The sequence below is a fragment of the Coffea arabica genome, chromosome 2c, assembly GCF_036785885.1.
Source record: "Coffea arabica cultivar ET-39 chromosome 2c, Coffea Arabica ET-39 HiFi, whole genome shotgun sequence".
Classification (NCBI taxonomy): Eukaryota; Viridiplantae; Streptophyta; class Magnoliopsida; order Gentianales; family Rubiaceae; genus Coffea; species Coffea arabica.
In genome coordinates this window covers 31,958,723-31,971,267 of record NC_092312.1, presented here as the reverse complement: position 1 = coordinate 31,971,267, position 12,545 = coordinate 31,958,723, and positions in this window count along the sequence as shown.

The window sequence follows — 12,545 nt, the reverse complement described above, 5'->3', positions numbered from 1 at the left end:
TACAAGAGAAAAAACAGAAAAAGAGAAACGCCTATCTACTTAATCGCCTAGCAAAATCAAGGTTTTTGTTTCTTTATTTATATGTTTATTTTGACAATTAATTAACTTTTAAATCAATCACCAAGGAAATTAATTAGTTCAACACCTATCTAATTTTAGAAACTCTCAGCACACGTATCATCATATTCTCAAACTCCTATATGTACTTAAAATAAAATATGAAATGAGAAAATTGTCACTGTTTAATTAAGCCCCAAAAAACTAGGGCCCTTGAAGAAAAGATCAAAAAGCAAAAGGTCATTGTCATTATCAACTTGTCAAAGGAGATGGGATTTAAAATAATTGTCAATTTCAATTAGTCGACAATAACACGAATAGTGAAACATACAATTCTCGTTTTCACACACCACTCCTTTTCAATAATGAGTAGAGAATTATTTTTATTGATAGGAGGAATTTGAATAGTACACAAAATTTATTGCTGCAGTTAACTCTTAAATTGGAGCAATTTCAACCACTAATTGTCCAATCCCATGCGTGTAGATGGCCAAGTCCAAGTTCTCCACGATTGAGACAACACTCAACAGCCATTTTCGATGTTATAGTCATTGCAATGATAAATAGGCCACACATATTTATTGTGATTTCATGATATATTTAGATTCTTTCTTTATGGTATAATGGATTCTTACGTCCCCTAGAACCCTCCCTTTCTTTTTCTCTTTTATGGTGAAAGAGAAAATTGGACCACAACATAAGCTAGCTAGCCAAAGAAATCAACCTGCAGATTGCTTAACTTAGCTACGTGTATATAGTTACATCCCTCAAGAGCTAGTTTCCCACCTCTTGTACCTAACTAGTTTCAGGCTTTAATACATTCCTCCTAATTTGCACTTTTAGGGAAGAAAAAAGGGAAGAAAGTTCACAGGTCATTAGTAATATTATGTGGTGTTCAAGTTCAGGATGAATTTATTTATAAACCTAAATATGGTCCAAATTAGTCTCAGCCTATAGTTTTGCATGGCTAAAAATATGCGTTCTTGTTAGCTTTCTCATTGGACATGTAACTGAAGTTTGCTAGACATAATTGTTACACCACATTGCCACTGTTGAGACATGCACATGCTAATCTTGCAAGGGGTTTCACAAGTATTACCATTAGAAGAATGAACAATATTGTAGAGTCAAGGAGAGCCAAGGTGTAAAATGTGTTTCATCGTTTCTTTTCTTTTTTCCTTGTTTTTTTTTTTTTTTTTTGACATGTGACATCTGTGATCAGAAAGACTTATTGTCAGATGCCTTTAGATTCCAAGTTCTTGTCCGTTCAAATTGTTTGTGGACGAAATTTTTGCAGTATAAACAGTTGACTTTCGAAAAGTTGAAAATGAATCACAAGAAAGAGGAAACATGTTTCTTATATAATTCATTTAATCTTCTCTAACAACCACTTTTTGGACTGCAGAGTAAAGAGGAGACTTGTTGGAAAGCTCAAAATAGTCAAAATTAATCTCAGCTTATAGTGTTGCATTGCTTGAAATATGTGATCTTGTTAGATTTCTCATTGAACATGTACATGAAGTTTGGTTCACGTAATTGTTATACCACGTAGCCGCGGTCCAGACATGCGAATGCTAATCGAGTAGTACCGCCTTAGATTGTAATCGAACTGAGCTGCTTGTGAATAGTTCGATTAAAACTTGACTCGAACTCGGGTTAATCGATTTCAAGTCGAGTTCGACTAGCTCGATAAATCCTAACGAATCGAGTTTGAGTGTCCTGTAGTAAGACTCGAAGGCTTATCGAGTCTTATCGAGTTTTTTAATTTTTAATTTTTAATAATGTTATTATTATTATGAAATTACTCTTGTGCCCGCAAGAGTGGTTGAATTTACGAAATGTTTTAGATTGTATGAATTTTTTTGAATGGTGATAATGTCTTTTCACTCAAAAAAAGTTAACAAAATGAAATTTTGAAATCTTCTTGATTTGAGCTCGATAAGGCTCCCTTTGACTTGAATCCATGTGAGTTGAACTCAAGTTCTATGAGCAATGTATCGCGCTTGAACTCGAGTTTGAGTATCCTTCCTGCAAGTCGAGTCGAGCTCAAATATGATGATATTTAAACTCGACTCGATTCGATTACATCTCTAGTATTGCCTAGTCTATGGCGAAGACAATTTAGATGGGGTTTCACGTAAGAATTAATTTTATATACACTGATAATATATATACTATCATAATGAAATATATGACATGTATATACAATTTAAATTTAAGTTAATTGTTATGTATTCAATGATGATAGTATATATGCTATCAATATATACAAGATTAATCCTTCACATAATGTGTATTATGTGTTTCAGTGTTTCTTTGTATTTCTGAAGCGTGACATCTATCATCTAAAGATGTAATTATGAGAACCCTCATAGATTTTCCGAATTCCTATCCCTTCAAGTTCTTTATAAACGACAGAAAATTATACAGTACAAAGAGCGACCTTCAGAAAGTTGAATTGAATATCAATAAGAAGGGCACTTATTGCTTTACGTGATTCATTTTAACTTCTCTAACATCCACTTTTTGAACTGCACAGCATTTTCCTATGAACGATTAGCAACCAAGATCTCCAAAACGTCTAGAATTAGCCTATGTTCAAATACTAAATTGCTTTTGGTCATTCTCAAACAGGTTAAGTCATTAGTGAGTTGATTCAGTCAATCGGGACACCGAGACATGTAACATTCACCACACCAGCAAGTAGTGAACCTGCACCACTAAATCATAAGTACAAGCAAACAAGCAGACGTCAAATGGTTACACAATCAAGAAAATCACATAGATCAAATGTGCCAAAAACGTAAATAGTGAACATATACACCACTAAAAAGTGAGTACAAGCAAACAAGAAAACGTCAAAAAGTTAGCCAATCAAGAAATCTCATAGATCAAATATGTCAAAAACGTAAAGTTTCCTGTCTGACTATCTGCATCAGGCCAATGACATTCCAAAGCTAAACTATGATGCCCAAATTATCCATCCTCAAATCCCAAAGCACCATTTGGGTATCAGATGGAATTGGACCAAGGAAAATTCAGGGATCCATCAGACGACTAGTTTACATGTCCTACGGCTCATCATCTAATGATTATGATGCTACGTCCATCTTCTAGCTTGCGTCTCAATTTACATTGCTAATGCTAGGCAGGTATTGGTTACCAATTTTTTGTGCCCTTTTCCCCACTTCTTCTCCTTCTTTGTAACGACACATTTATGAAATATCTCATTCACTAAGCTTTTTTCTGCTTTTGGAGTTTGGTGCAAATTATAGGGACACATCACTTTTTTTATTTTTTGGGTAGAAAATATTTTCTAGTATGAAAAGTACTGCCACCACAAGTTGTGCAGCAGATCCTTGCCGGCAATGAAGACTTGTTTACATTGTCATTTATCACACTTGAGTGGAATTTCTTTAACATTGCTCACCTTGATTTTGACTTTTGTAATCATGGTGATGGTATATTTTGGACTGATTAATGCTTTAAGAATTTACTTTTGAGCATTTTTAATTATTAACCAAACGAGAAATATACTACATAAGACATATACATATATATATATATATACACACACCAATATTTGCAATTCATTCATCTAAAGCATTTTCGTTCTAACTTTCGCAAAAAGATTTGAGTAAAAATTCGAAAATTACTCTGCTTCGTTTGACAAGCAATTAATAGGCATATTTTATTAACATGTGAACTTCCATATACCCGATTTGTGCCAAAATCCAATAAAAAGAAAAAAAAAGTGTCTAAGATCTTTTGCTTATTTTGATTGAATTGTCATCGAAACTATTCCATTGTCAATAACCAGCTGGTTTGTCATTCTCAGGCAACTGTACTTCCAGGTGCTCAGAAAGAAGACAGCACTAGTGTTGTTTTTTTTTCCGTGTTGTTGTTAGTGCATGTGTCATAATTAAACATCCTTTACTTAGAGAACTCTGATTAGTTATCAGAATCATTAAAAATTCAGATTTGCCCAACAACAAATGGTTGGATGGTGGTCCAAGGTTTGAATTCATGAAAGGAATTGTCTGCATATTCTGTATTTAATGGAAGAATTGGAAAGATGGTTCACTACATTTGTATATCATTCTTTGGGTAGCTTACACAAACATTATGCATTTTGGTCCCAAGATATGGATTGTATAATATTTTGTCCCAAATTTCTTCCTCACCACATTTTTTGTTTTTATTTCTAAATATCTAAGGTGGTCATATCACATTCATTTGCAAAAATTGATAAGCAAAATTGAAAATACTCCACTTTTTCTTTAAAATAAAATTAAAAAGAAAGTGCAAGGCATGTCTAAATAACATGTTCCTTCCAACTTCGATTTCACTAACTTTTCAAAAGGAACAATTGAAGAACACATGCTCATCTTATTGATGCATAGCTCTAGGTGTGTATTTTCATGTAAAATTTTTGCTGGTAATGGGAATTGACAACAATTTTTTTAATTTTTGTTTAACTATGCTGGATCAAAATACATGATTTTAATTATGAGGGACTAAAACAGGTCATTTACAATTTTGAGGGATCTAAAACACGTAATTTACAATTTTGAGGAAACCTTCATGTAATTATTTCAATAAGAAAGCTAGATTTCTTTGGAAAAATCACATTCGCGTTCACACCGTAATGCACTTTGATTTTCTACTTTAAACTAGAAGCCAAAGAATTTTATACAAAAAAAAACTTCTAGATTAGGCCACCACTTCCATAAGTGAAAGCAATATATATTCTGTATAGGGTAAAGAAGAATTAAGAAAAAGGTTAAGCACCACTGATGTAACTTTCAACAAATAAATACTATATTCTGTATAGGGTGGTCAAGGAACATAGACCTAATCCATCACATGGATTTCTTGAAGATTATACGCAACAAATATATCTTCATTATCAATGACTTGTGAGGCACAAATTCGTGATAGAAGAAAGGAGACACTGACAGAAGAGGATGGTCAGAAAACCTAAAAAAGGCAAAATTCTAATTTCAAAGTCGGTCAAGAAATGAAGTACAAAGCATGCCAAGGCATCATACTTAGATAAGTTATAATATTTTGTTTGTTTGGTAACAAAATAGTATGTCCCCAGACTGCCAATCACCTCCCAAAATAGTTTGAGTTCAAATTTTTCATCTCTCTCTCAACTTCTATTTGCCGTGCAAATAACCCTAATCATTTGTTAATGGTCCGGACGACACCTTATTTTCATGCATTCAAAGCCGTTACCCTACTTCTGATCGCCAGAATTACTAGGTAATTAACATGTATATGAACATCCAATGAGAATACCCCTGCATGGCTTCATTTGATTAAAAAAAAAACATAAGAGATATTCCTCTTTCCTTTAGCATGCATATAGGAAGTCTTGAATTTCAGACATGTCTGGAATCTCTTCTAATGGAAAAGGGGCAGTTGATAATTATTCCGAAAGGATGTTGCCAACAGGTTATAATCCACACTTAATTACTTTGTAAAAACCATACAATAGGAACGCAATTATTATGTATAAGATCTATTTGAATAGTTACTAAATATAATGCAGTTATTGTAAATTTATTCAAAGTAGTTAACCATGAGTTACAACTTGTTCAAATTGTATTATATTGCCTACAAACAATTAGACTGATAATTGTTCCTATTCCAAGTCCCACTTCTAATACCATATCTGAAATTATTTTCATGCATCGATATATTTAAAACTTTGCATGCATCTAGATTTTCGTCAAACCATGATAGGCAAAATTTCCTTTGTTTTTAATGTTTGTGGTTTTGCTAAACATGCATCATTCTTTCATAGTCTGCGTATGCTGAATTAATGTTATGTATAGACAAATTGCAGCACTTTGTTAATAAATTTATTTAGTGTGCCTAATGTGTTGAAATCGAATTACATGATTAATGAACCTTGGTTCAAAGCATAGACGATCAATTACATTTTTTTAGGCAAAAATGACAGCTTTCATTGATATGAACAAGTAAGTTTGTACAAGAGATTAAGAATCTCAGTTTACGTATAGAAGATCAATTACATTAAAAATGAAAACACAAAAAACCTCTATCAACATTGTTCAAATCTATTGGAGATGGAAGTAAGTTTGTACAAGAGATTAAGAATCTCAGTTTACATATAGACGATCAATTACACTAAAAATGAAAACACAAAAAATTGGATCAACATTGTTCAAATCTATTGGGAATGGAAGGATAAGATTTGCTACAAATAGACTACAAAAAGTAGGAGGTTGTGGAGTTGACATTGATGCAAATTGGAATTGACCCAATTTTGTTGGGGCCATTCAATTGGCTCTTAAATTTGTTAAAGGCTTTTATCAGTCAGAAAAATTAGGAAACACTGAACGTGATTCTTGCAGCACATGATATATTTTGTTGTTGTGATCTGCAGAGATGAACATAATATATATTAAGTCTTTCAGTGGACGTAATACAAATGAATATGGTCCACTATCAATCAAATTAAGGTAGTTGAACAAGTGTTAGGCCATGTTTGATAATGCAATTCAGCACTTAAATTTAATGTATTTAGATCTTAATATATTCAAATGCTTTTGATAACAAAAAGTTGAACAAACTGAATTAATTAAGTGCCACTGAATTTTTTAGGCAAAATTTGCCCCTAAAAATAAGTGATAAGTTATTTACTTATCACTGAATGTGATATATACTCAAATATATTTGATTTAATACTTAATAATTTAATAGATTCAAAATTCAGATTTCAGTTTTCGAACTTCAGTTTTATCAAATGCACCATTCCACAAAATTTGTTGTTATTAGTTGGGCACGTGCTTTCATGTTTACTGGAAAAATATAAATTCACTTGAATAAACTACAAAATCCTTATGGAAATTATTAGACTTACAAAGAAATAGCACTTTAGGCTTTACACCTCGTGATTACTGTTGTACGTTGAAAATTCACGTTGTATATAATATCCTTCTCCTAAGAAATTTTAGAAAACTCTTTACTCTGACACGACTTCGATTCCTTTTACATTCATAAATCACACATGTTGTCTTTAAAACATTCCTGCCACCATGGTTGGGATATTATATTTTAGGTGCCTGTCTGTTTCTGCTTAAAGATTTTCTCCAATAATTAATGTTGTTTGGATGCGTTTAGCTTGTTTTTCATTGTTATTATCATACTTTTGAGGGTAAAGTAGGATATTATTTTCCAAACTCTATATGTGCGCATTGCTTCATTGTCAAGGAAACTTCTCTATAGTATTAAAGTTGTTTCAAAGAAATTTGAATAAAGAAAGTAAAAGGGAAAATAAGTAGATTTGCAATTAAAATGGAAGAAGGGTATAATTAGAATATCATATGGTGAAACAAAAGAAGATTACACCAGATATTTAAGGTGCTCTTGTTTAGTTAATAGGATGATACCAAATTAGGGTGCGAATTTTTTTCCTTCCACAAATATTATTATTTTTTGAAACACTTTTTCCTCTAACAAAAGAAAACTCTGATCAGGATAGCTAATATAAAAAGCTTGCCCATTGAATTGCACTTGAGGTCATAATTGTCATTTTTCAATACTTTTTTTTAGCTTAATGAAGAGTAATTACATGAATTGCTATGTATTATACAAGTTAAAAGAGTTTTCCAAACCTTAAAAATTAAAAGAGATGATGCACTTAATCTCTCTTCAACAAAAGACTATGAATTACGTGTGATAAAATTAAAAATATAGGTAATGGAATTTTTATTTATTCTGTGTAAAAAATTTAATTTTTTAAATGCTATCACTCATCCTTTTAATTTTTGGAGTTGGGTTACTCTTTATTTTTTAGAAATTAGTTATTCATCATCAGCTCTAGTGCTTTCCCCTTAGGTTCTTGAAGTTTACAATTATCACCAACTTTAAAAAGGATGTCATAGTGGAACTGAAAACCAAGAAAGATCTTTTTTTTTTTTACAACAAAAATTTAAAAACCTTTTCTATATAAAAATAAACATAAAAAGATTTGTTTATTTCATTTTTCAACCTCTATAGTTGTCTATTGTACAGAACATAGTTCCCATAGGAAATATTTTGTCATTAGCTGTAGTTTTTTGTATACCAAAGTAATTATCTCTAACCTTGGGTACCGACTTTACCACTCACTCTGTTATCCCATTCATCTCTTCGCTAATGCGAAACTTGTTACACTAGCTTCAAGTAAACATATTTGAAAGGGAGAACATATTTAGTCTGTGTCAAATTGGTCTCTAATGGTCCGACCAAAATAAAGATAGTCCTAAAATTCTAATTTTGGGTGGATTTAGGATTAGGATAATTGATGGAAATTCAACCATTCTTACCAGGCAAAAATCAAATTTCCATTAGCCAACAGGTTTGATTAGCCAACAGGTTTTAAACTTTTAGTCTCCAATGTTTAGAATTTGAATCATTATACCTCTTAAGTTTCAAATAGTGATGTTGAGGGTTTTAGGATAAAATTAGATGTCAACTGGGTTGAAATTATGTGATATATACCAGAAATTTTAATATTAAAAATCAAGAGAAAGCTTAATAAACTTTTTTTTCCCTTATGTTGACAATTAAATATCCCTTTAAAAAATAAACAACTATATGTAAATTAAATTGATTGAACTAAAATTTTCCTTTTTCTTTTTTTTTGGCATTTTAATTGGTTATCAATTACATTTCAAATGAAACAAGTATTTTGTATAATTATTTGAATTATTGAATACAGTTTTAAATGTGCACGAACATATTATTAGTACTTAAGAACTTTATTGGTGAAAGATTTGATTAAATGCGAAGGAAAGACAAGAAAAAACAACTTGAAGCTTTTATGAGAATCCAATGAGTACTTCATGTTGGTAATTACTTTTGCTTGTTAATGTAACCATGAATCTTAATCATAACTGATTGAAACCTAGATCCACAAGTCATGCACCAATTTCTGTAATAATATTTAGAATAAAGTTATATCTCAAAATTAAGATTCTCCCTTTTCCAATAATTTTTCTTTTTATGTATTACGATGAAATTTTATTTTGTAAATAATTTAACAAAGAGATACTCTTTAGGCTGAAGAATAGTGTTGTATCAATGTGAAGTGCTTTTAGCTGCATTTTTAAGGATTTGAGAACACATTTGTTATACATTTAATTTAATTTACCTTTTTATTTTATTTGAAACTATTAAATATAACTATTTGAAATATAAGAGACCACATATTGATAAAAAAAAAACTTCAAGCTTTAGGGATAAAAAATCCTTTGTCTAACTCTAATTTTCATGGTTTTTTACCATCGACAGTAGAAACACACGCACACAATTAGATTAGAAACGCTCAGGAGTCATCAAAAAACTGAGTCAGTGACTAGTCTAAGGGGGACCTACAGGCCAACACCATCCAGTCAATTGGTAACAGGAAGTACGGCTGAGGATCTTAAATCTAGGTTAAACAACCCACAATCTTTTGATGTGGGACGGAAATCCCCCCCCCCCCCCGAGCACACCCTCGCCAATAATATGGTATGTTTTTTCATGGTTAGGTATTGTAAAATTCACTCAGTTGTCATAAATCTGCCTTAAATTAGAAATTGTAAGGATAAAATTTGTTTTGGTCAAAATATTGGGGGTCAATTTACCATACAGGCCACATATTAGGATCATTGTTTGAGAGGTAGACGTCACGGCCGGCAGCTCCGAAGTCTTTGTAATGTACCGACTTTGGAAGAAAACTGGACACCAACCCGAAATTGAAAACGTGGGCTCTCACTCGGTAATCGCCAGACCATAATAGGGTAGTTGACGCGTCCTTTTTTCTGTGTGCCCTAAAAGCGTGTTGAGTTGCAAGCGAAATTAATGTACCAAAATTATGTTTGTGGCTCTTTTATTGATTCTGAACTTACTTAATCCTTTTCCCAATATTGTCATCTTTACAAATGACCCAATTAAATCATCGACCCGTTAATTAAATATATTTTTAAAAAATTATTAGCACTCCGTCAGTATTGTAATCGTGTTACAAATGAATATGCCGTAATGAAAATATTTTATTTTTCATTTTATCTGTTTATTTACTACTATTAAATGTTGATGATTAGACTTTTTCTTTTCTTTTTTTATGATTAGACTTGCCCAAGTGTAAGACATGTATTTCAATAAATCCTGGTAGCATCACACGCACTTGAGATTTTGAGAGTTTTCAACACATAAAGGTGCCTAAATTGATTATTACTGCCTAATTTTTAAAAATTTTTTAAATATAAGTAGGAGGTTCTTGAATCCGATATCTCTCATTTACACTTGTTTCTTCTGTATCATCTAAACCATCCTTTTCTCTGACCACCTATTCAAAATATGAGTGCTTTAAAAAAAAAAAAAAGATGGTGGATGTACCTAAAATTTAAGGGAAAGGTTATAGGAATTTTTTTTTAATTTTTTGGAGATGGGAAATAGGGGTAATTGGTGGGAGTAAATTATGGTAATCTTCAAAATCGCAATGTTTGTAGCTTTCCTAATGTTTTCTTCTTTCAATTACTATTGCTTTGTTTTCGTCTAGTCCAACGGAGATGTACAAATGTACAGTTGCTTATCAGCTCTGCCCACGCTGTTGTAATACGAACTAAAGGTTTCAAAATTCACAAATGATAACCGATTCTAATTAACTATGGTAAATTCTTGCGCGCCGAAAGTAAAGTTTATGTACTCTGCACATGCTCTCTCCTCTCCTCATTTTCTCCAATTTTTCTCTGTTCTTTTTCCTCTTTTAATGAGGCTTGGTCTCTGTTCCATAGATTTCGTTTTATTATTATTTTTTTAAGACAGTCTCTTCTAAATTTTCTTAGTGAAAGTTCTCTATTTCTCTTAGGGGTTCTTAGTGAGAATTTTCTATTTCTTTCAAGGATTCTTAATGAGCATTTTATGTTTTTCCTTCTTTTGTTGTTGGATCCAAATTTATTTAAGTTGTAGTTGTCAGATCTGATTTTTTTTTTTTTTGGATTTTAGGTCCCTTTCGAAAGACCTCATCATCATTATTCGAACTCAAAATCATTGATTAGCAGATCTGATAATTGTAATATGCACAAATAATAGTTGCAACGATTGATAAAGACAATTTAAAATTTTCTTATGTTTTTTAAATCTGTAAAATTTTTCAGATCTGTTATATCTGTTAAATTGCAAATCTAATCTGTTAATTCTAGTGCATATTTAACCTGTCATTAGAGTAGCGATATAAATCAAATCGTGCTAAACGATTTCCAATAATTCATTAATGAAGTTTGCTTTTTATCAAAAAAAAAAAGAGTAAAATTTCTGTAGTGCCGAATGCTAATGAGAGGTGAAGAATGAAATGTTCAAAGGATAAAACTGGTACTTCCCAACTACTTACTTTTCGACCATGTCAAAGTGGATAAAGGTCATCTGCGTTTGCAGGTGCAACTGCAGAGAACAGACAACGGCCAAGATGGAATAAGGAGTGCTCAGATTGATCTTGACCGTTCATTTGAAATGCAACTGATCTCGGTCGTCCATTTGAAATTTACGGCGAAGATCAACCAAAGCTCTCCCGGCCCATCTCGGCGGTCAACTAGTATGGTGCGGTTGCACTGACCCTGTCGAATTCGATGGTATAGCAACAGTCTCTCAATATACGCTCCACCTAATCTTTCTGCATTCCATATCAATCTGCATATCCTTTTCGTAATCTTTCTGCATACCATATCTGTGTGATGTTACATGCCTTCTGATGAGAACGAATCTCGATGGAAACCGCATTGTGTGGAAGAGAGACAATTGGATAAGTTTCAGCTGACTAAATGGTCGTGGTAGTGTTTAAGGATTGAAAGGTAATGATCAATAAGCACATGCCCTGATGAGAGAAGGCACCCCATTGACAGGAATATTCTCCGTTTAAGAACAAAGTTCATATTTTCTTGTTTATTCGTATGTCCAGTTGAAGATTCTTTCCACCTTTGGCAGAGATATGCAGACGTGCTACTTTGGACCTAGGCCCTCCCTACCTCTTTTGCGAAGCATGGTGATAAGCTTAATGGTGCATGTTGATTTGGCGGTCCATTCGCCTATCAGATTACAAAATCTAGATAGAGAATCCTCAAGGGGTATATAAAAAGAAAGGGAAAACAGCAAAAAGGAATTGGTACTTCACATTTTGTGTTTGTTCTTATTTGTTTCCTTAATTTTAAGACGATGCAGTTTACACCTTACCATTTTAGGACACTATCTTTTACTTGAAAAATCTCACGTGCCGACTATGTGGTGCAAATTTAAAAATAAAACAGCCATATGACCTTCAAATATACCTTTCAACGGGTTGGGTATAGGACGAAATTCAACATTCCTAATCCGGATCCGTTTTATTGTAAATGTTCTGGATTCGACCCACATACCCGACGAGTCTTACACTTGATCTTTTAGATCCAGACTCAACGGGTCATAAATACAAATCGGGTCGAATATGGGTCAAA